Source organism: Dermacentor silvarum, chromosome 2, assembly GCF_013339745.2.
Source record: "Dermacentor silvarum isolate Dsil-2018 chromosome 2, BIME_Dsil_1.4, whole genome shotgun sequence".
In the NCBI taxonomy this organism is placed as follows: Eukaryota; Metazoa; Arthropoda; class Arachnida; order Ixodida; family Ixodidae; genus Dermacentor; species Dermacentor silvarum.
The window spans coordinates 2403722-2424597 of record NC_051155.1 but is presented as its reverse complement, the minus strand read 5'-3'; positions in this window follow the sequence as shown (position 1 = coordinate 2424597).

Here is a 20876-nt window from a genome sequence, read left to right as displayed (position 1 = left end):
TGTGTCTGGGGAAAGGGGGATCCTGGGGGTTGAGCCGATGCCGGGTGTTTGGACCTTTAAGGCCCCCCGGTGGAGGCAACACACCTCTTCGGCCTCTGCTTCACATAGACGGCACCTCCAGACTGACCCACCTGGAGGAAATCGGCAGTCGCCTTTTCCTGTCCCCCTCTTCAATCTTTTGTTTTTCTCGCCCACTTTTCGTTCTTTCCTGTCTTCTAGTCACTTCTTCTCACTTCTGAATTTCTGGGCGGCGAGGGTTAACCTTGTGTATTATATCCAACCTTCGATATATATATCCAAGGTTGATATATATCCAAGGTAGACTCAGCCGACTGGAAGCGATACAGAGAGCTCACGTACTTGACCTGGGATGATATTTGTACACTCCATATTGTCACGTAGTAGTGACGGTAAATAAAACAGTAGCAAAACTGTGTATGACGAAACTGGTTGTTTATTGGGCGAACCTGTGCCCACAAAAGCAAGCTACACTCAAAGCACAACGATAGCGGCGAACACAGTCGGCGATCGTCGAAAATCTGATCAGCGGCGAAACGCGTCGGCTTTTATACCTGAGTCATCGAAGGTTCTAGATTAATCCCTGATGCCCGCGTGTCTTCCAGAAAGTTCTACACAATTCGCCTCAGTCATGCAATCAGATAACAGAAGCGTCGGTGAAAATAGGCAATGGAAAGAAACGTTCTAGAAACTTCCGATACAGGCGCGTCCTGCGCCGAGCGATAACGTTTAACATTTGTTAGCCGGTGGAAAGCGGCCACCGGTGAAAGATAAACATGTATACGTGTCAATACCCTCCCCTTAAAAAGCATCGTCCCGATGCTACAAACAAATGTGAAAGCGTAAACAAAACCACGCGTAATAAAGAAAAAAAATAAAGTAACAAAGTACCTAAGTTCGTCAGCGGGCGTAGAAAGGCTTAAGACGCACCACATGGATGACTTCGGGTCGTGCACGGCGCCGCTGTGATTGCGAAATGCCGTCTGGCACGACCTCATAGTCCAGTGCACCAATACGTCGGATGATCTTATATGGTCCGAAATAGCGACGTAATAGTTTCTCGCTAAGTCCTCGTCGGCGTATCGGAGTCCAGACCCAAACACGGTCTCCGGGCTGGTACTCGACGTAGCGTCGTCGAAGATTGTAGTGTCGGCTGTCGGTTCTCTGCTGGTTCTTGATGCGCAGGCGGGCGAGCTGTCGACCTTCTTCGGCACGCTGCAAATAGGTGGCAACGTCGAGATTTTCTTCGTCAGCGACGTCTGGTAGCATGGCGTCAAGCGTCGTTGCCGGGTTCCTTCCGTAGACCAGGTTGAACGGCGCCATGTGCGTCGTTTCTTGCACGGCCGTGTTATATGCGAAGGTCACGTACGGAAGGATGGCATCCCACGTCTTGTGTTCGACGTCGACGTACATTGCCAGCATGTCGGCGATGGTCTTATTTAGGCGCTCGGTGAGGCCATTCGTCTGCGGGTGGTAGGCGGTGGTGCGGCGATGGCTTGTCTGGCTGTATCGCAGGATGGCTTGAGTTAGTTCAGCCGTGAAGGCCGTACCTCTGTCGGTGATGAGGACTTCCGGGGCACCGTGACGCAGGAGGATGTTCTCAACGAAGAATCGGGCTACCTCGTCGGCACTGCCTTTGGGCAAGGCTTTTGTTTCGGCGTAGCGGGTGAGGTAGTCCGTAGCTACGATGATCCATTTATTCCCGGACGTCGACGTCGGAAAAGGCCCCAGTAAGTCCATCCCGATCTGCTGGAACGGTCGGCGAGGTGGCTCGATCGGCTGTAGAAGCCCGGCTGGCCTTGTCGGCGGTGTTTTGCGTCGCTGACCGTCTCGGCATGTCCTTACGTAATGGGCGACGTCAGCAGAGAGGCGAGGCCAGTAGTATTTTTCTTGTATCCTCGCGAGAGTGCGGGAAAAACCGAGATGTCCAGCCGTTGGGTCGTCATGGAGAGCTTGCAGAACCTCTGGACGCAATGCTGAGGGTACCACGAGGAGATAGTTGGCTCGGAGAGGCGAGAAGTTCTTCTTTAGGAGAATGTCGTTTTGCAAGAAGAACGACGCCAATCCTCGCCTGAACGCCTTCGGCACAATGACGGTCTTGCCTTCCAGGTAGTCTACAAGGCTCCTTAGTTCTGGGTCGGCTCGCTGTTGTTCGGCGAATTCGTCGGCACTGATGGGTCCCAAGAAAGTGTCGTCATCCTGGTCGTCTTGTGGCGGCGGTTCGACGGGGGCGCGAGACAAACAATCGGCGTCAGCGTGCTTTCGCCCGGACTTGTAAACGACGGTGATGTCGAATGCTTGAAGTCTCAGGCTCCATCGTGCGAGGCGACCTGAAGGATCCTTCAAGTTAGCTAGCCAACACAAGGCGTGGTGGTCGCTTACAACTTTAAAGGGCCTGCCATAGAGGTAGGGGCGAAACTTTGATGTAGCCCAGATGATGGCGAGGCACTCCTTTTCTGTTGTGGAATAATTTGCTTCCGCCTTCGATAGCGACCGGCTAGCGTAACTTACAACCCTTTCTAGTCCGTCAGTCCTCTGCACAAGCACGGCGCCGAGTCCTACGCTGCTTGCGTCGGTGTGGACTTCGGTATCGGCATTTTCGTCGAAATGCGCAAGTATTGGCGGCGATTGCAGGCGATTGCAGGCGTCGCTTCAGTTCTTCAAATGCTTCGACTTGCGGCGTCTCCCACTTGAACTCGACGTCGGCCTTCGTGAGATACGTCAGTGGCTCAGCGATCCGTGAAAAATTCTTGACGAAGCGCCTGTAGTAGGCGCACAGTCCAAGAAATCTACGCACTGCCTTCTTGTCAGCGGGCGGAGGAAAGTTGGAGATGGCCGCAGTTTTCTGAGGGTCGGGGCGCACTCCAGAATTGTTGATGACGTGGCCCAAAAACAAGAGCTCCTCATATGCGAAGCGGCACTTTTCTGGCTTCAACGTGAGTCCGGAGGTCTTGATTGCTTGAAGAACTGTTTCAAGGCGCCGGAGGTGTTCCTCGAAGGTTGAGGCAAACACAACGACGTCGTCCAAATAGACGAGGCAAGTCTGCCACTTCAAGCCTGCCAGTACTGTATCCATGACACGTTGGAAAGTGGCAGGCGCCGAGCAAAGACCAAACGGCATGACCTTGAACTCGAACAGTCCGTCTGGTGTTATAAAGGCAGTCTTCTCCCGGTCCCTCTCGTCGACTTCGATTTGCCAGTAGCCGGTTTTGAGGTCCATCGACGAAAAATACTTTGCGTTGTAGAGTCGATCCAAGGCGTCGTCAATCCGTGGGAGGGGGTATACGTCCTTCTTCGTGATTTTGTTGAGGCGACGATAATCTACGCAGAAACGTAGGGTTCCATCCTTCTTCTTCACTAACACCACGGGGGACGCCCACGGACTATTGGACGGCTGGATGATGTCGTCGCGTAGCATTTCGTCGACTTGTTGCCTTATGGCCTCGCGTTCGCGCGCCGAAACTCGGTACGGGCTCTGACGGAGTGGCCGGACATTTTCGTCGGTTATGATGCGGTGCTTGGCGACAGGGGTTTGTCGAACTTTTGAGGATGACGAGAAGCAGTCCTCGTATTGCAGGAGCAGAGCCTTTAGTTGTTCTTTCTTGTGTCCTGGGAAGGTTCTGATTGACGTCGAAAGTTGGTTCAGGTACTATAGTCATCGTTGCAGGTGCACTGGAATCCGTGAAGGCGAACGCACTGCTGGCTTGTACTATTTCGTCGATGTAGGCGACCGTGGTGCCTTTGTTAATGTGCTTGTATTCGGGGCTGAAGTTCGTGAGCATCACCCTTGCTTTCCCTGCACGTAGCTCAGCTATGCCTCTAGCGACGCAAATTTCACGGTCGAGCAGTAAGTGATGATCGCCCTCGATGACGCCCTCCATGTCTGCAGGCACTTCGGTACCGACGGAAATCATTACGCTGGAGCGAGGCGGAACGGTGACTTGTTCGTCAAGCACATTCAAGGCATGGTAACTTATGCTTGTGTCCGGTGGTATTGCGTTGTGCGTTGAAAGCGTTATCGACTTGGACCTTAAGTCGATGACTGCACCGTGTTGATTTAGAAAGTCCATGCCTAGGATGACATCCCTGGAGCAGTGCTGCAGGATTACGAAGCTCGCCGGGTAAGTGCGGTTGTTTACCGTGACTCGCGCTGTGCAGATTCCAGTCGGCGTTATTAGGTGGCCTCCCGCTGTCCGGATATCGGGTCCTTGCCAGGCTGTTTTCACCTTCTTCAACTTGGCGGCGAACGGGCCACTGAAGACGGAATAGTCGGCTCCAGTGTCGACGAGAGCGGTGACGTTATGGCCATCGATGAGCACGTCTAGATCGGTAGACCGGCGTCTGGCGTTGCGGTTAATTCGTGGCGTCGGATCACGGCTGCGTCGGCTTGCTCTGCTGCTGCTACGTCGCGTCGGAAGGTCTTCTTTCGGCGGCGAAGTGCTGTCAAGGCTGTTGCTAGGCGGCGTGCTGATATCTCGTCGTGATGAATCGCGAATCGTCGTCGTCGGCGGCGTCGGAGGATCTTCGGCATTGCGTCGTACAGCAACCGCACCTCCATCGGTTGCTGCCTTTAGTTTCCCGGGTAAGGGCTGGGAGACCGGCCCCGGGTGGGACCGTTGTACTGACGGCGATGCGGCGAGATGTAGTTGCCTGGTGACGGCGAGCGCGAGGATCGTCGTGATTGCCACTGGGCTCCGGCGAGGTAGTCGGCGATGTCGCGCGGTCGTTCACCTCGATCGGGACGCGGCGCGTTGACGGGGAACCCTAGTAGGCCCATTTCGCGGTATGGGCATCGGCGGTAGACATGGCCGACTTCCCCGCAGTGATAGCATAGCGGGCGGTGGTCGGGGGCGCGCCAAATGTCCGTCTTCCTCTGGTAGCTTCGCTGGGCGACGGGCGGGCGTGCTGGCGGCGGCGGCAGTGGACGACGGAACTGCGGCGTTACGGGGCCCTGGCGCGAGCGCGGAGGGGGGCCTTGACGACGGGCGACGGCGGCGTAGGTCAGCGCTTCCGGCTGGGGTTGCGGCGATTGTGGCTGCACATCGGGAACTCCAAGTGAGCGCTGAACTTCGTCTTTGACGACGTCGGCGATAGATGCCACGTGAGGCTGCGACCTGGGAAAGAGCTTATGCAGCTCCTCGCGAACGACCGCTCTGATGGTCTCGCGCAGGTCGTCGGCGCCTAACGCTTGAGCGTCGGCGTAGTTGGTCAGGGCACGGCGGTTGTATTGCCTGACGCGCATTTCAAGCGTCTTCTCGATCGTTGTAGCCTCGGAAAGAAATTCGGCGACAGTCTTGGGCGGGTTGCGCATCAATCCGGCGAATAGTTGGGCTTTGACACCCCGCATCAAGAACCGAACTTTCTTTTCTTCAGACATATCGGGGTCGGCGTGGCGGAAGAGGCGAGTCATCTCCTCCGTGAAGATCGCGATGTTCTCGTTCGGCAATTGCACTCTGGTTTCTAAGAGAACCTCTGCCCTCTCCTTTCGTACAACACTCGTGAAGGTCCTCACGAAGTTTTCACGAAGAAGGTCCCACGTAACCAGGGTGGTCTCTCTGTTCTCAAACCACGTCCGAGCAGCGTCATCCAACGAAAAATAGACATGGCGTAGCTTGTCGTCGTCGCTCCATTTGTTGAACGTCGCGGTCCGCTCGTATGTCTCCAGCCAGGTTTCAGGGTCTTCAGCCGATGATCCACGGAAGGTCGGGGGCTCCCGAGGTTGTTGCAGCAGGATGGGGGACGCTGGGGCTGCCATTGAGGTCGTTGACTTGGCCTTGAGCGCTGTGGTCTTCTCGGGAAGAAGTCCGTACTCCAGCAGAAGTCCTTGCTGCCTACGGCTAGCTCGCTGGTCCTTGGTGACGTTGGCGTTGTCCTCCGGTTTCGGGCTTGGATCGCGGCTTTGCGGGGGCGTTCGCTGCATGAACGCACTAGCACCTCCACCAGATGTCACGTAGTAGTGACGGTAAATAAAACAGTAGCAAAACTGTGTATGACGAAACTGGTTGTTTATTGGGCGAACCTGTGCCCACAAAAGCAAGCTACACTCAAAGCACAACGATAGCGGCGAACACAGTCGGCGATCGTCGAAAATCTGATCAGCGGCGAAACGCGTCGGCTTTTATACCTGAGTCATCGAAGGTTCTAGATTAATCCCTGATGCCCGCGTGTCTTCCAGAAAGTTCTACACAATTCGCCTCAGTCATGCAATCAGATAACAGAAGCGTCGGTGAAAATAGGCAATGGAAAGAAACGTTCTAGAAACTTCCGATACAGGCGCGTCCTGCGCCGAGCGATAACGTTTAACATTTGTTAGCCGGTGGAAAGCGGCCACCGGCTGAAAGATAACCATGTATACGTGTCAATATTGATGACACAGTGGCATACGTAACAGCATTTCTAGTCGATGCAGCGTCAATATGTATTCCGGAAACTAATGGGACGCCTTCAAAACGTCGTGTTTCCTGGTGGAATGACGAATGTAGGGAAGCGCGCAGGAAGCAAAATAAGGCTTGGAGTCGTCTTCGCGACTCACCAACACAGAAAACCTCATCATCTTCAAGGAAATAAAGGCTCAGGGTAGACGAACACGCCGCCGTGCCAAAAGGGACAGCTGGCAAAAATACATTTCTAGTATGAATGTTTACAGAGAGGAGAGGAAAGCTTGGAACAGAGTCAAAAAATTAAAGGGCCGGCAATCTCAGCCTCTACCTTTAGTCAATACCGAGAGAGACACGCTTCAAGAACAAGCTGATACTTTAGGAGCACACTTTGAATACATTTCCAGTTCCTCCCACTACTCTGACACATTCTTGAGCTATCAGCGACAAGCAGAACGAGCTTCTCTGGCTCAAAAAAGCAGACAGACTGAACCATACAATCATCCATTCAACATGGCGGAATTTCAAGCTTCACTGAGCTGCTGCAATAATTCGGCTCCAGGAACCGACCGAATACTTTATGACATGATAAAACACTTAAGCTCTGAAACCCAGAAAACACTATAATCACTTTTTAACGCCATGTGGTCTGCCGGGTACATTCCTTCCTCTTGGAAAGAAGCAATTATAACCCCAATTCTCAAAGAGGGCAAGAACCCATCCCTGGCCAGCAGTTACAGGCCTATTGCTCTGACAAGTTGCCTATGCAAACTGTTCGAGAAAATGATTAACCGACGCCTGCTTCACTATCTCGAAATTAATAAAATACTAGACCCCTTACAATGTGGGTTCCGGGAACGCAGATCTTCAACACATCACCTGGTTCGCATTGAGGCTAACATCCGTGATGCTTTTGTACACAAGCAGTTCTTCCTGTCGGTATTTCTTGACATGGAGAAAGCATACGATACCACATGGCGCTTCGGAATTCTCCGTGATCTGTTTGGTACGGGAGTCCGAGGCAATATGCTGAACGTTATTCGAAGTTATCTTTCCAATCGCACGTTCCGCGTTAGAGTCGGTAACGCACTGTCCCGTCCATTTACGCAGGAGACTGGTGTACCACAAGGCGGTGTGCTAAGCTGTACCCTCTTTGTCGTAAAAATGAACTCGCTGCATACTATCACTCCACGTACATTGTTTTACTCTGTATATGTGGATGATGTACAAATCGGTAGCAAATCATGTAATCTGGCTATCTGCGAGCGACAAGTACAACTTGGTTTAAATAAGCTGTCTAAGTGGGCGGACGAGAACGGATTTAAACTAAACCCCCAGAAAAGTACGGCCGTTCTCTTCTCTAATAAGAAAGGTATATTACCAGACCCCGTTATTCATCTAAATGGAGAACGCCTATCTGTGAGTCGCGAACATAAATTTTTAGGTGTCATTCTAGACTCTAAACTAACATTCATATCCCATTTGAAATATTTGAAAGCGAAGTGCCTGAAGACGATGAATCTGCTGAAGCTTCTGTCACACACAACCTGGGGTTCTGACAGAAGATGTCTCCTTAGCTTGTATAGGAGTCTCATACGTTCGCGCCTTGACTATGGTGCCGTGGTGTACCATTCTGCAACACGCAGTGCCCTAGGAATCCTAGACCCAGTCCACCACCTTGGTATTCGTCTGGCAACAGGTGCCTTTAGGACAAGCCCCGTTGAAAGCCTCTATGTTGAGTCCAATGAATGGTCTCGTCATCTTCAAAGAACATATCTCAGTTTCTCCTACTACATGAAGGTAAAATCAGATACTGAGCATCCATGCTATAAACTATTCAGGACCTCTCCACTGCCACACTTCATCGTAACCGCCCAGCTATTAGAACACCTTTGTCCCTACGCTTGCAAGCATTGGCAGAAGAAAAAGGTATTCCACTAGCAGAAAATACCCTTATGGCTCCCACTCGCCTGCCACCGCCGTGGGAATGGCAGACCATAGAGTGCGATATCTCTTTTGTAGAAATAAAACGTGCGCCTGAGGCACACATACGCTCGCACTTCCTTGAACTTCAGGCGAAGTATTCCCGCTCAGAATTTTATACAGATGCCTCGAAGTCATCTTCTGGTGTCGCATATGCAGCCCTCGGGATGTCGTTTTCGACGTCCGGTGCTCTAAATCCAAACATAAGTATTTTCACAGATGAAGCTTACGCAATACTTTCAGCGGTAAAGCATATCAAGCAGACTAATCTCAATAAGGCTATCATATTCACAGACTCATTATGTGTTGTAAAAGCCCTAATGAGCTTCCGACGACACACGAACTCTGTCTTTAATGAGCTATACACCTCACTATGCTCAGCATATTGACACAAGACAAAAACCGTCTTTAAATAACGCGCGCAGGTTCGTGCGCCCTCGAAGAGGACAGCGGCGTATTAGAAGAACAAAGACGAAGACGTAATGGCACGTGCATTCGCCGCACGCACGGGGATATATGTGACCGTCGCCAAAAAGAAGAGGAAGTGAAGCGTCGCTCGAGGAAAAGAAGGCTTCTTGATCTCCTGCTTGGAACGCTGCAGCTATTTAATTTATTTACTTGCCGGGCACAAGTTCGCCCCCAATAAATAGTTATCTCAGAAGTCCTTGTATCATTCGTTACAATATGTGCAAAACCAAAGCATTGTCTTATGTTGGATACCTGGCCACAGTGGAATAAAAGGCAATGTAGCTGCTGATGAAAATGCTTCGTTAGTTACTTTTAGTGAGACAGACGTAAATAAACCCATACCAGCTACAGACCTCAAGCCCTTCTTACGCCATAAGTTGAGGAAGTATTGGCAAAGCCAGTGGAATGACGAAGTATTGAATAAACTGCACACCATAAAACCAAAATTAGCAAACTGGATATCTGAGAGAACAGCAAGACACAAGGAAGTGCTCCTTTGTAGATTAAGAATAGGGCACACTTACGGCACTCACTCTTTCCTACTGAATGGAAGTGAACCTCCGAAATGTACAAAGTGTGGCGATAGTCTTACAGTCCTCCATGTTCTTCTTGAGTGCCCTGAAGTAGAAGCAGAGAGGAAAAAGTACTTCCGTTTCGCATATCGTCAACACTTACCTTTACACCCTGCATTTTTTCTGAGCAATGAACCGCTTTTTGAATTTCAAACCGTACTGAAATTTTTAGCTGAAACCAACATCTTAAAAGTCATTTGGCCCGGATACTTGTAGCACGACCTCCTCTTGGAGGTTGCAGCTGCAATACAAGCACAATTGTAAGCAAGTGCCTACCAGTCTTGCCCCCAAGGGCTCTGTGAGGTACTAGTGCTGCTGTCACCTCCAGGTCATGCTAACTATTCATCGCAAATATTTTAGGATCATAGCGCACATCACAAATCATTGCAATTATTTTTGTATATTTATATTCTAAACATCTTAGTGATTGATTTTAGACCCCTTTACAGCCACATTTATCCACCATTCTTAACTAATTTCTTAATTTATTAACAAACCATTCATTGATTACTCATCACTACGTACATGGCGCTCTTTGGCCATATCTGGCCCTTGCGCCAATAAAAACTACACATCAATCAAATCAATCATCAATCATTGTGTTGCATAGTTGTGGGTCGTATTACGTCCCTGTGCAGCTGGAGAAGGACGTCCTGTGCAGACATGTGCGGGCGAAACCCGAACATGGTAGCTGCAAAGAAGCCCCTGCCCTCCAGGTATGGAGAGAGGCGATCCCCTACCATTGTCTCCATAAGCTTCCCCGCACACGAAGTCAGTGATATGGGCCTCAGGTTGTCCTTATTCACGGCCTTACCTGCTTTGGGGATGAACGTTACAAGTGACGTTTTCCATTCGGGAGGGAGTAGACGCCCGTCCCAGATTTGGTTCATGTATTCTAACAAATGGAGGTAGGCTGAGTCCGGGAGGTTCGCCAACAGTTTCACTGTTATGCGGTCCCTTCGCGGAGCCGTACCCCCGGCGCATTTTAGCCAAGGCCGCCTTAAGGTCATGCAACTCAAAAGGGGCATCGAGTTGTTGATTAAAGCTTGCCAGAGTACGTGCACTAGGGCCCACTCGGGTCCTCCGTACGACAGAGATATCTATCGCACAGGGTGTCCGCAAGCTGCGCCGTCTTACCTTGACCCCATTTTTTACGCGCTGCTTTTGCCAGGACTATAACCAGCAGAAGGCAGTGATCGCTGCCTAGAGAATCGCCTAAGTTCTCCCAGGCGGCGTCCCCAGCATTTTTTACGAGAGAAAGGTCCGGACAGGTGTCACAGGTTACCGAGTTCCCCACTCGGGTGGGGTACGCCGGGTCCGTGAGCAACGTGAGGCGAAGGGTGGAGATGAGCTGCGCCAGCTTACGCCCTCTGGCCTTCTCGAAGTAATAGCCCCAGTGAAGGCTGGGGGCATTGAAGTCTCCAACGATCACTAGAGGCTCTTCGCTTGCCAATGTGATCACGTGAAGGAAGATTTCACTAAACTTTACGCGCGGTTTATGCGGGGGGCAGTATATGTTGAGGATATGTATTGACGGGTCGCGGCGTCTGAGGGGCAGTACCCGTACCATTGTGTATCCTTGCTCGGTCCTCAAGTCTAAGACGAGCTGAACCGTAGTGCAAGCCTTATTCACTAGGATGCACGTCGAGAGGCCCCCCTGGATGGTGCTGTAGCCTGAGAATTTAGCGTCCATGCCAGGCCCCTGCAGGACAAGGAGCGCCGGCATGTCACCGAGGGACTGCAGGTAGAGCTGGAGGTGCGACCGCTTTTTCCAAGCTCTAAAAGCCCCGCAGTTCCATTGGATGATCCAGAATTTTTCAAGATTTTTAGCATGCCTGTTCAGTCGGCTAGACATCTTGTATTTATTTTACGTAGTCGGGGACCGGCTCGGGCAGTCCAATCAGGCGCAGTCCCAATCAGGGGCTGCACCGGCCCACCGAGAGCCGGCTCTGAACTGCTTTCCTCTGCTGCCTGGTGGGAGGCTGTCTTGCGTTTGAGAGTTTGCGGGGAGAACCGTGACGTAACGAAGCGTTGAAGCAGGAAGGAGGCAACGTCACGAGCCATCGTGGCTGCTAGAGCTGCCATTTCTGCATAGCTCCTGAGGTGGTCTATAGCTACAATGACCCAGCGATTGCCAGCAGCTGTGCATGGCAGAGGCCCGTATAGGTCTATTCCAACACGGTCAAAGGGTCGCGAAGGGCACGGCAAAGGTTGCATTGGTCCAGAAGAGCGGCAAGGATCAGGCTTGCGGCGTTGAGATTCTGTGGGAATGTACTTTTGCACAAATGTGTACCTGCGCCAATAAAACCTATGACGTAGTCTGGTGTAACTCTTGAAGAAACCAGCGTGTGCAGACTGAGGGTCGGCGTGGAAAGCCGTGCATACATCAGTGCGGAGCTGCCTGGGTATTACAAGCAGCCATTTGCGGCCGTCGGAACTGTGGTTACGGCGATAGACGATTCCGTCGCGGATGGCGAAGTGCGAAGCTTGTCGGCGTAGCGCTCGGGATGGTGGGCGTTCAGGTGAATCAGAGATGTAATCTATCAATGATGAAATCTAGGAGTCCTTGCGCTGTTCCAAAGCCATGTCGACAGAAGCGAATGGGGGAAGTGGGTCGTCTAGGACGGAGGCACTGACAATGTCGGCGTGGACAGGCGAGCGCGAAAGAGCATCGGCATCGGCGTGCTTCTTGCCTAAGCGGTAGCCAAAGCGGATGTGGTACTCTTGCAGCTTCAGTGCCCACCGGGCTAAGCGGTCCGCAGGGATCATTGAGGGACGACAACCAGCAAAGTGCGTGGTAATCGGTAACGACATCGAAGGACCGGCCGTACAGGTATGGACGAAACTTTGTAATGGCCCAGATGATCGCTAGACATTCTTTTTCCGTGACTGAATAATTCGCTTCAGCTTTCGTGAGAGTGCGGCTCGCGTAAGCAACAACATATTCTTGGTAGCCGGACTTTCGCTGGGCGAGCACAGCGCCAAGACCAACGCCGCTAGAATCCGTATGGATTTCCGTGGGAGCAGTTGGACCGGAATGGCGCAGTATCGGTGGTGTTGTAAGCAGGCGACGTAGCGTCGCGAAGGCCTCATCGCAAGCTGGGTACCACGCGGGAAGATTGGGGTCTCCTCGAAGTAGCTCTGTCAGCGGTGGCATAATCGAAGCGATATGTAGGAATGAAGCGGCGGAAGTACGAGCAGATGCTATGCAACTATGCAAGTCTTTTAGAGACGTTGGCCTTGGGAATTCTTTAACATCACGGGGCTTTGCGGCATCGGGGAGAACGCCGTCCTTCGACAATACATGCCCGAGAATTGTCAGCTTGCGTGCCCCAAAGTGACCTTTTTTCAGGTTGAGTTGGAGGCCCGCGTCACTGAGACAGCGTAAAAGCTGCTCCAAGCGATGAAGGTGAGTAGCAAAATCTGGTGCAAACACTACTACATCATCTAAATAACACAAGCGCATGTTCCATTTGAGGCCTTGAAGAATAGTATCCATCATCCGTTCAAAAGTCGCGGGCGCGTTGCTAAGGCCGAATGGCATCACACGAAATTCACATAAGCCATCTGGTGTCATGAAAGAAGTTTTAGGCTTATCGTATGCAGCCATAGGCACTTGCCAATAACCAGAGCATAGATCGAGGGAGGAAAAGAACTCTGCACCTTGTAAGCAGTCTCAGGCGTCATCGATCCGCGGCAATGGATAAACATCCTTTCGGGTTATGTTGTTTAGGCGACGGTAATCCACGCAAAAGCGGATCGAGCCATCCATCTTTTTAAGTAAAACAACTGGCGATGCGCATGGACTGTCGGAAGGTTCAATGACACCACGCTTGAGCATTTTACCTACTTGCTCATCAATGACGCGTCGTTCTGTCGAAGATACGCGGTATGGTCGCTGCCGTAGCGGTGAGTGAGCACCGGTGTCAATCCGGTGACATACAGTCGTCGTTCGACCCAGAGAAGTGCTATGGCTGTCAAAAGCAGGGCAAAATTTGTCGAGGAGACGGAGATCATGTCGTTACTTGGGGTTCAGGCGTTGTCGATGACGTGGCTGAAAACGTCTTGAGGCGATGGGGCAGGTACGGCACTACCAGAGAGGGTGTTGATCTCGGGTGACCCAATTGGAAGTTCCAACGCGGTAGTGGTGTCGTAAGGCTCCACAGTGCCGAGAGATTCACCGCGAAGCAACGTAATCGGGAATGGCCTGGGAAGTGGTTGCAGACAGGAAGGTGAGTCGCACCTGCTTGAAGGCCAAGGATCGCGGTTGGGAGTGGTGATATGTGGCGATGAACGAAAGCAGTAGAAGGTGTGAAGAGTACGGTAGAGTCGGAGGCAACGGAACAGGATACAGGTGCCAGAACGGATGCGTGCGGAGGTATCTAGATGTCGTCAGTGAGGGACAACTTGGTGCAGGAAAGCGAAACGTCGTCAGATATGGCATTGCCAAGCGAAGAGAAAGCAACTTCTGCACGGGAGCAATCGATGACAGCTTGGTGACGAGATAGAAAATCCCAACCTAAAATAATATCGTGGGAACAGTGGGGAAGAACGACGAACTTGACGATGTAGAGCACTCCTTGAATTTCAAGTCTGGTGGCGCACGCAGTCACGGACTGGGCGTGCTGTGCTGTGGCCGTGCGGAGTAATGGACCGAAGAAAGACGTTTTGACTTTTCGTATTGAGCGGCGAAGTTTTTCGGCAATCACAAATATAGCGGCACCTGTGTCAATGAGGGCAAGCACAGAGACACCTTCAACAGCGACATCAATAACGTTGGGCGGCGAAAGGAGAGGGCTTGAGCGTTGCGACGATGACGCATTTCCTGCCTCGGGAACTTCGCCACTTAGTTTTCCGTGTCCGCGGTAGAGGGACGTCGACGCATCGGGGAGACAGAGCGACGACGAGGAGAACAGCGGTCAGAAACTGGGCGAAGGCTTGGGCGGGGAAGGGGTAAATCGCGGTCTGGAGCGTAAGACAACGGATGGTCGTACGCTGCTGTGCGTGGGTCGTCACGTGGATGAAGTGGACGGCGGCGGCATAGGCGTGCAACGTGTCCGGGAATACAACACGAATAGCAGATGGGTCGATTGCCCGCTGTGCGCAAGGGATTAATTACTCGATGGACTGGAGGTCGTGGCGGCGTGGAGGTAAAAACAGGGCTAGGCATCGGAGGCGCAGCCCGGAACATCGGTGGGCGTGGTCGTGGGACGGCGTCGGCGTAAGTCAATGGAGCGGTGTGTTGAGGCGCCCGTTCCAGAGGAAGGACCTCGGACACTTCTTCTTCTATAACGTGGCGTAGGGTCAGACCAAATGACGAACTTGACTCCGGCAGGTTGGAGATAAGGGAGAGCTGGCGAGCAACTTCTTCCCGGACGAAAGCCTTGATCTGCGAGAGGAGGGTGGAATCTTGAAAAGGAGAGGTCAAGCCAGGACAACGATTCCTGATGGGGAACAGGACGGCGGGTGAGGAGGCGTTGACGGCGGAGCTCGTCATAGCTTTGGCAGAGTTCAATAACTTGGGCAACAGTAGAGGGGCTCTTTGAAATCAGCATCTGAAACGCGTCCTCGTCGATGCCCTTCAGTAGATGTTTGATTTTGTTGCCCTCAGTCATGGATGTATCGACGCGTTTGCAGAGATCGAGGACATCTTCGATGTAGCCCGTAAAGGTCTCACCAGGATGCTGGGAGTGCGACTGCAGACGCTGTTCGGCACGAAGCTTTTGAACAGCAGGGCGGCCGAAGACCTGGCTGAACTTGGTCTAGAACACAGTCCAGCTTGGGACTTCGCTTTCGTGGTTGCGAAACCGCAAGTGGGCAATTCCGGTGAGGCAAAAAGGGACGGTGGTCAATTTCGTGATGTCATCCCATTTGTTGTTAAGACTGACGCGTTCGTATGATGAAAGTCAGTCATCAACGTCGTGGTCGTCAGTGGCACTAAAGATGGGAGGGTCCCGCTGACGGAGTGTGCCGGGGAATACGGAGGACTGGGGAGCAGGTGGTGGTAAGCTGATGGCGCTTGCGGAGGTCATGATAGCAGGGAGGATCCGGCTGCGCAATTCCACGATTACAGGAGACCCAGCAAACCTCCCTGATACGCACAGCAAACCTCCAATGATAAGGAAGTCTGGCACGGCTGTGGACAACACGAAGGACACTGCCAGGAAGACACAACAGCGTAGGTTTAGCTAGGCGCACCAGGAACAGCGTCGAGCCCGAGCCCCACTTCAGGAGCGCTTGCGATCCGGCTGCGGAGCTCTGCACGGCGCACTTCTTCTTCCTTACATTGTATATTGTAAGGCAGCAGCACATCTGTTGTCTCGACGCCTTTATTCGGCTGAACCACGCGCTGAACCAAGACGACGCGCACAGTGATGATGATTATGTACAGGTGAAGAAGATGAAGGATGAATATTGTGCTCACACTAATTACCCCCTTGCGCGGAAGCGGCCAACCTGGCCGCTGGCTATAGCGGTGCGGCACGCTGTTGGAAAGGCTTTAGGCGCGAAACGTGGACAATTTCTGTGCCACGGTAGCAGCCATCGGAAGGCGTGACAGCGGGAGTGACGCGGTAGTTCACTGGCGAAGTTTGCTCTGCAACAGTGTAGGACCCTATAAACCGTGACTGAAATTTTTCACACAGGCCAGGAACTCGAGTGCGTATCCACAATAACACTTCATCACCGGGACTGAACAGAACGACGCGGTGAAATGGATCGTAGCGAGTCTTCCTATCCTGTTGACTTGCTTCGGTGTTGAGGCGGGCGCGACGGCGACACGCGGCAAGGCGAGATAACTGCTCACTCATTGACGCCGGCGAGTTCACGGGGACAAAAAAAAATGTCACAGCTTCGCCAGAAAAGCGAAGCATCAATTGCGATAGCAAATTAGTAGAGAGCTATTCGGCGTAAGGATAGTAGTTTTATCAGCTGCATAAACTTGGACACATTCGCTTACTAACTGAATTATCACACGTGGTGTCAGCGCGCACAAGCAAACATGAATACATTACACTGAATGACCGCAGACAACGACTGTCAAAACGCTGGCAGCAAACGCAGCCGCCGCAGAGGGCGAAGGTTCATGCGGTCTATCGCTTCAACGGAAACTGAGCGACGAATGCACGGTGCATACAAAGCTCAGAGCCGTGTGGAGATCGCTTTTAAGAGACGGTGCGGGCGACCGCCACAGCGGGGCAAAGTACAAACGCAGTTGTTGGCAGAGTAGAGGCTACCGCACTCCCCCTCCCTCCCACGCTGCCTTCCCGCTTTCTTGCCTTCGCGTGGGAGATTGAGTGGCCAGTTCCCCTTGCGGCCTGTTACAAGATAAGCATTTGGTGCCACAGCACAGCGTCGCCCCGCTTCCCTCCCTGCCATAACCCCACGGCCTTTCGCACGACGGTCGCGTTTGCTTTCCGCCATGCGTTCGCTCTCCGTCATAGCGCGCTTCCCCCGCGCGCTTTCACTCGCGCATACGACTCGCGGCGATTTTATCGCCCTTGGACATTATACGGAACCTCACGGTGACGGCGACGCCGACGGCAGAAATCTGGTTGAAGTGTCCATATAATTGCTATCGCAATAAAAGAGACGTCGAGGAGAGAGGTTGACGCCCGTAAACTTGAAAGAATGGTGAGTAGCCAGTAGTGCGCTGTGCAGCGGCATTGTAGGCAAAAGTCACGAATGACAGGATGGTATCCCAGTTGGTGTGGCCAGCGTTGATGTACATGGATATAATGTCAGGGAGAGTTCGATGAACGCGCACTGTGAGTTCATTAGTCTGAGGATGGTAGTCGTCCTATGAATGGTGTTACATGTGCGGAGGACGTCCTCGAGTAGCTTCGACAGAAACGCCTTGCGGCGGTCACTCAAAAGGACGCGTGGCGCTCCATGTAGTAGAAAGATGGCTTCCAAAAAGAAAGTCGCAACTCTCCTCCGCGGATCCTGAAGGTAGCGCAGCTGTTTCGGCGTACCTGGTCAAGTGGTCAACTGCAGTGACGACCCATCCCTTGTCGCTAGCATATAATGGCAGCGGTCCGTAGAGGTCAATCCCCATGACTGCGAATGGAGCGTCAGGACAGGGAAGAGGTTGCATCAGTCCAGCCGAATGTGAAGTGGGCCGTTTGCGGCGCTGGCAGAGCGAGAAAGAAGCGGCGTATTTCGCTATGCAGGTGGCAATTCCAGGCCAGGAGAAAGAGAGAGAGAAATAACTTTATTGGGTCCAGCAGTTTGGAGACTAGGCCCCCGCCTAAACGGCGGCCAGAAGCCCTTGGGCCCTGGCGGCGTCTTCAGCCCGCTGGACGGTCCAGAGTTGTACTTGGGTCAGAACTGAGTAGTACGGCCTCCCACTGCTCCTCATTATCTATTTTGCGGCCCTCTCGAGTCACCTGAGGGCAAGCCCACAGGATGTGTCTCAGATCCGCCCGTCCTTTACATAACCGACATTTGCCCTCATATTTATCTGGATAATACGGGCTGTAGGCCACCGGATTCGGATAGGTGTTGGTTTGAAGGAGGCGCCAGGCTACCGTCTGCGGCTTAATGAGTGTTGGGTGGGCGGGGGGATACCGAACTCTGGCCAATCTATAATATTGGGTGATTTCATTGTAACTAACCATGCGCTCCTTTCTCATCTCTGGGTGAGACTGGTCTCTGGCTCGGTTAGTGAGTTCTCGAGCTAATGTGCGAGCCGCCTCGTTCCCAGGGAGGGAGGCATGCGCAGGTGTCTAGATAATTTGTATATGTCTGTAGTTTTTCAAATTGGTTAAAATCTTAATCGCTTCAGGTGATACTCGCCCTCTTAAGAAATTTCGCACCGCTGCTTTTGAGTCACTAATTATGTGTCTGGCCGACGAGGAAGCTATCACCAATGCGATAGCTGATTCCTCTGCCGTTTCTACGCTGTGCGTTCGTAGTGAGCCGCCAGCTGTTTTCTTGCCTTCTTTATCAGTGATTACGACAGTCATTTCTTGCTCATTTGGATATTTCACGGCGTCTACGTAGACCACGTCCTTGATGTCTTTGTATTTATTTCTGAGGGCCTTTGCCCTCTCCACACGCCTTCCCGCGTCGTTCTCCGGGTGCATGTTTCTGGGAATCGGTAGAACCTTTATCCTTCCGCGTATTTCTCGCGGTATATCCATCTTGATTCGCTGTTGCGTTGCATAGCTTATATGTAGGCAATCAAGTATCGTCCTGCCCGTAGCATTCTGAGCTAGTCTCTCGTATTGGGCCGTTTTGTGCACTTCTATTAATTCATCTAGGGTATTGTGTACACCTAAGGCAAGTAGTCTTTCCGTAGGTGTACTGACTGGTATTCCAAGTGCTTGTTTATATGCTTTCCTTATCAAGGCTTCAATTTTTGCTTTTTCTACCATGAGGAGGTTCAGATAAGGAGTCACATATACTATTCGGCTAATAGCAAAAGCCTGTACTAACTTAATTAGGTTGGCTTCCTTCATCCCGCTGTGTCGGTTTGCAATTCTTGCGATCAGGCGCATTGTTTGTTGCGTCCCTCTTTCTAAGGCCTTTATCGTTTCATTATTTCGCCTGTTTGCTTGTATCCGCATGCCTAGTACCCGAATACTGTCAACTGCTGGTATTTGTTGGCCCCCCACGCTTAGTCGTATTTGGGATATGCTGTTGTCTTTACGGCTGCTTCTTTGTGGGCGGTAAATCAGGAGTTGGGACTTCTGTGGTGAGCAACTGAAGGCCCCTACTGCCAACATATTCCTCTATTCTGCGTATTGCTTCTTGGAGGGTAGCCTCGATGTATCCGTCGCTGCCCCCTGTGACCCACAGCGTGATATCATCAGCGTATAAACTATTATGTAACCCTTCCACTGTGTTCAACTTCTCCGGGAGGCCGATCATGGCCACGTTGAAGAGTAGTGGCGAGGGAACCGATCCCTGTGGAGTTCCTCGGATCCCTAGTCTTATATCGCCCGAAGGTATGTCTCCGATCGTAATTCGGGCCTTTCTGTTTAATAGGAAGTGTCTAATGTATTCGTATGCCCGTTTCCCAACTCCTAATCCCTGTAGGTTTCCTAAAATAGCTTCATGCGTAATGTTGTCAAAAGCTTTTGCAAGATCTAGGCCTAATATGGCTTTGTTGTCTCTTGTTTTTGAGGCTGTGTCTATAATTTGGTGTTGCATTTCAAGCATGATATCTTGTGTGGAAAGTTTACATCGAAAGACTATCATCGTGTGCGGGAAGAGGTTATTGTCGTCCATGTATCTTACTAGACGCGTAAGTATCAAGTGTTCCATTAATTTTCCCGCACACGATGTTAAGGATATTGGTCTTAGATTTTCTAACTATAGCATTTTTCCTTGTTTAGGGATCATGACTATATGCGCTATTTTCCACAGTTGGGGTATAGATAGCCCCTTCTCCCAGAAGTCATTCATGTATTGGGTAATCGCCTTTATAGAGGGATCATCGATATTGCGTAGCATTTTGTTGCTGATACCATCGGAACCCGGGGCGGATTTCGCGCGCAGGTCCGGCAGCGCCTGTCAACTTCTGCTTCCGTAATCATCATCAGCCTATATTTTATGTACACTGCAGGACAAAGGCCTCTCCCTGCGATCTCCAATTAACCGTTCGGAGTCATGAGGGAGGTAGTGGCCGAATACTGCACCAGGGAGGCCAATTCCTGTTCTGGTGAGAGAGTGACTTTGATGAAGCTTAGTGGGCCTTCCTAGTTGGGTTGCACCTGAGCTAGTATAGCCCCACTAGCTCTCGGCGATATATATATATATATATATATATATATTGTCTTGCCGGTGTCAGGCACCACTCCATGTCTGAAAATGTGGTGGACTGGAGTAGGATTCGAACTTACGACCTTCAGATTTGAAGCCGGGTATTCTACCTCTGCTCCACGCCACCACCTTGCTTCCGTAATAGGCATGTCCAATTCAAGGTTTTCCTCTCCAGTATAGTGCGGTAAGGGAGTCTGCGCTAGGTCACCTATGTATAGTGATTGGACTTCTTGCAGTAATTCTGTTTCTGTACCTGCATATTGGTGGGTTAGCTTATTGATGTTGGGCCTTTGTGCAATTTTGCCATTTTCAGGGTCAATCAAGTGCCGTAGGATATTCCATGTTTTTGCCGAGTTTACTTCTCTCTGCATTCTGTTACAGGTAGCTTCCCAGTTTTGCCGCGTCAGTCTATTTGTGCGTTTCTCGATTTCCCTGTCCAGTTCGGCTATTTCCCGCCTAACATTTCTATTGAGGCGTTTCCGTTTCCATCGTGTTGCTATGCTGTTTCGTGCTTCCCATAAGTGTATCAATTTCGCATCTGCTTGTTCTAGCCCAGCCTTGTCTGGTATATACTTTGTGGCTCTCTTTACACTATTGAGGAGTTTCTGTGTCCAGACCTCAAAATCCTCAATTGTGTCGCCATCTTCGGTTGTTTCCTCCACCCGTATTTGTCGGAAAAGGTCCCATTCTA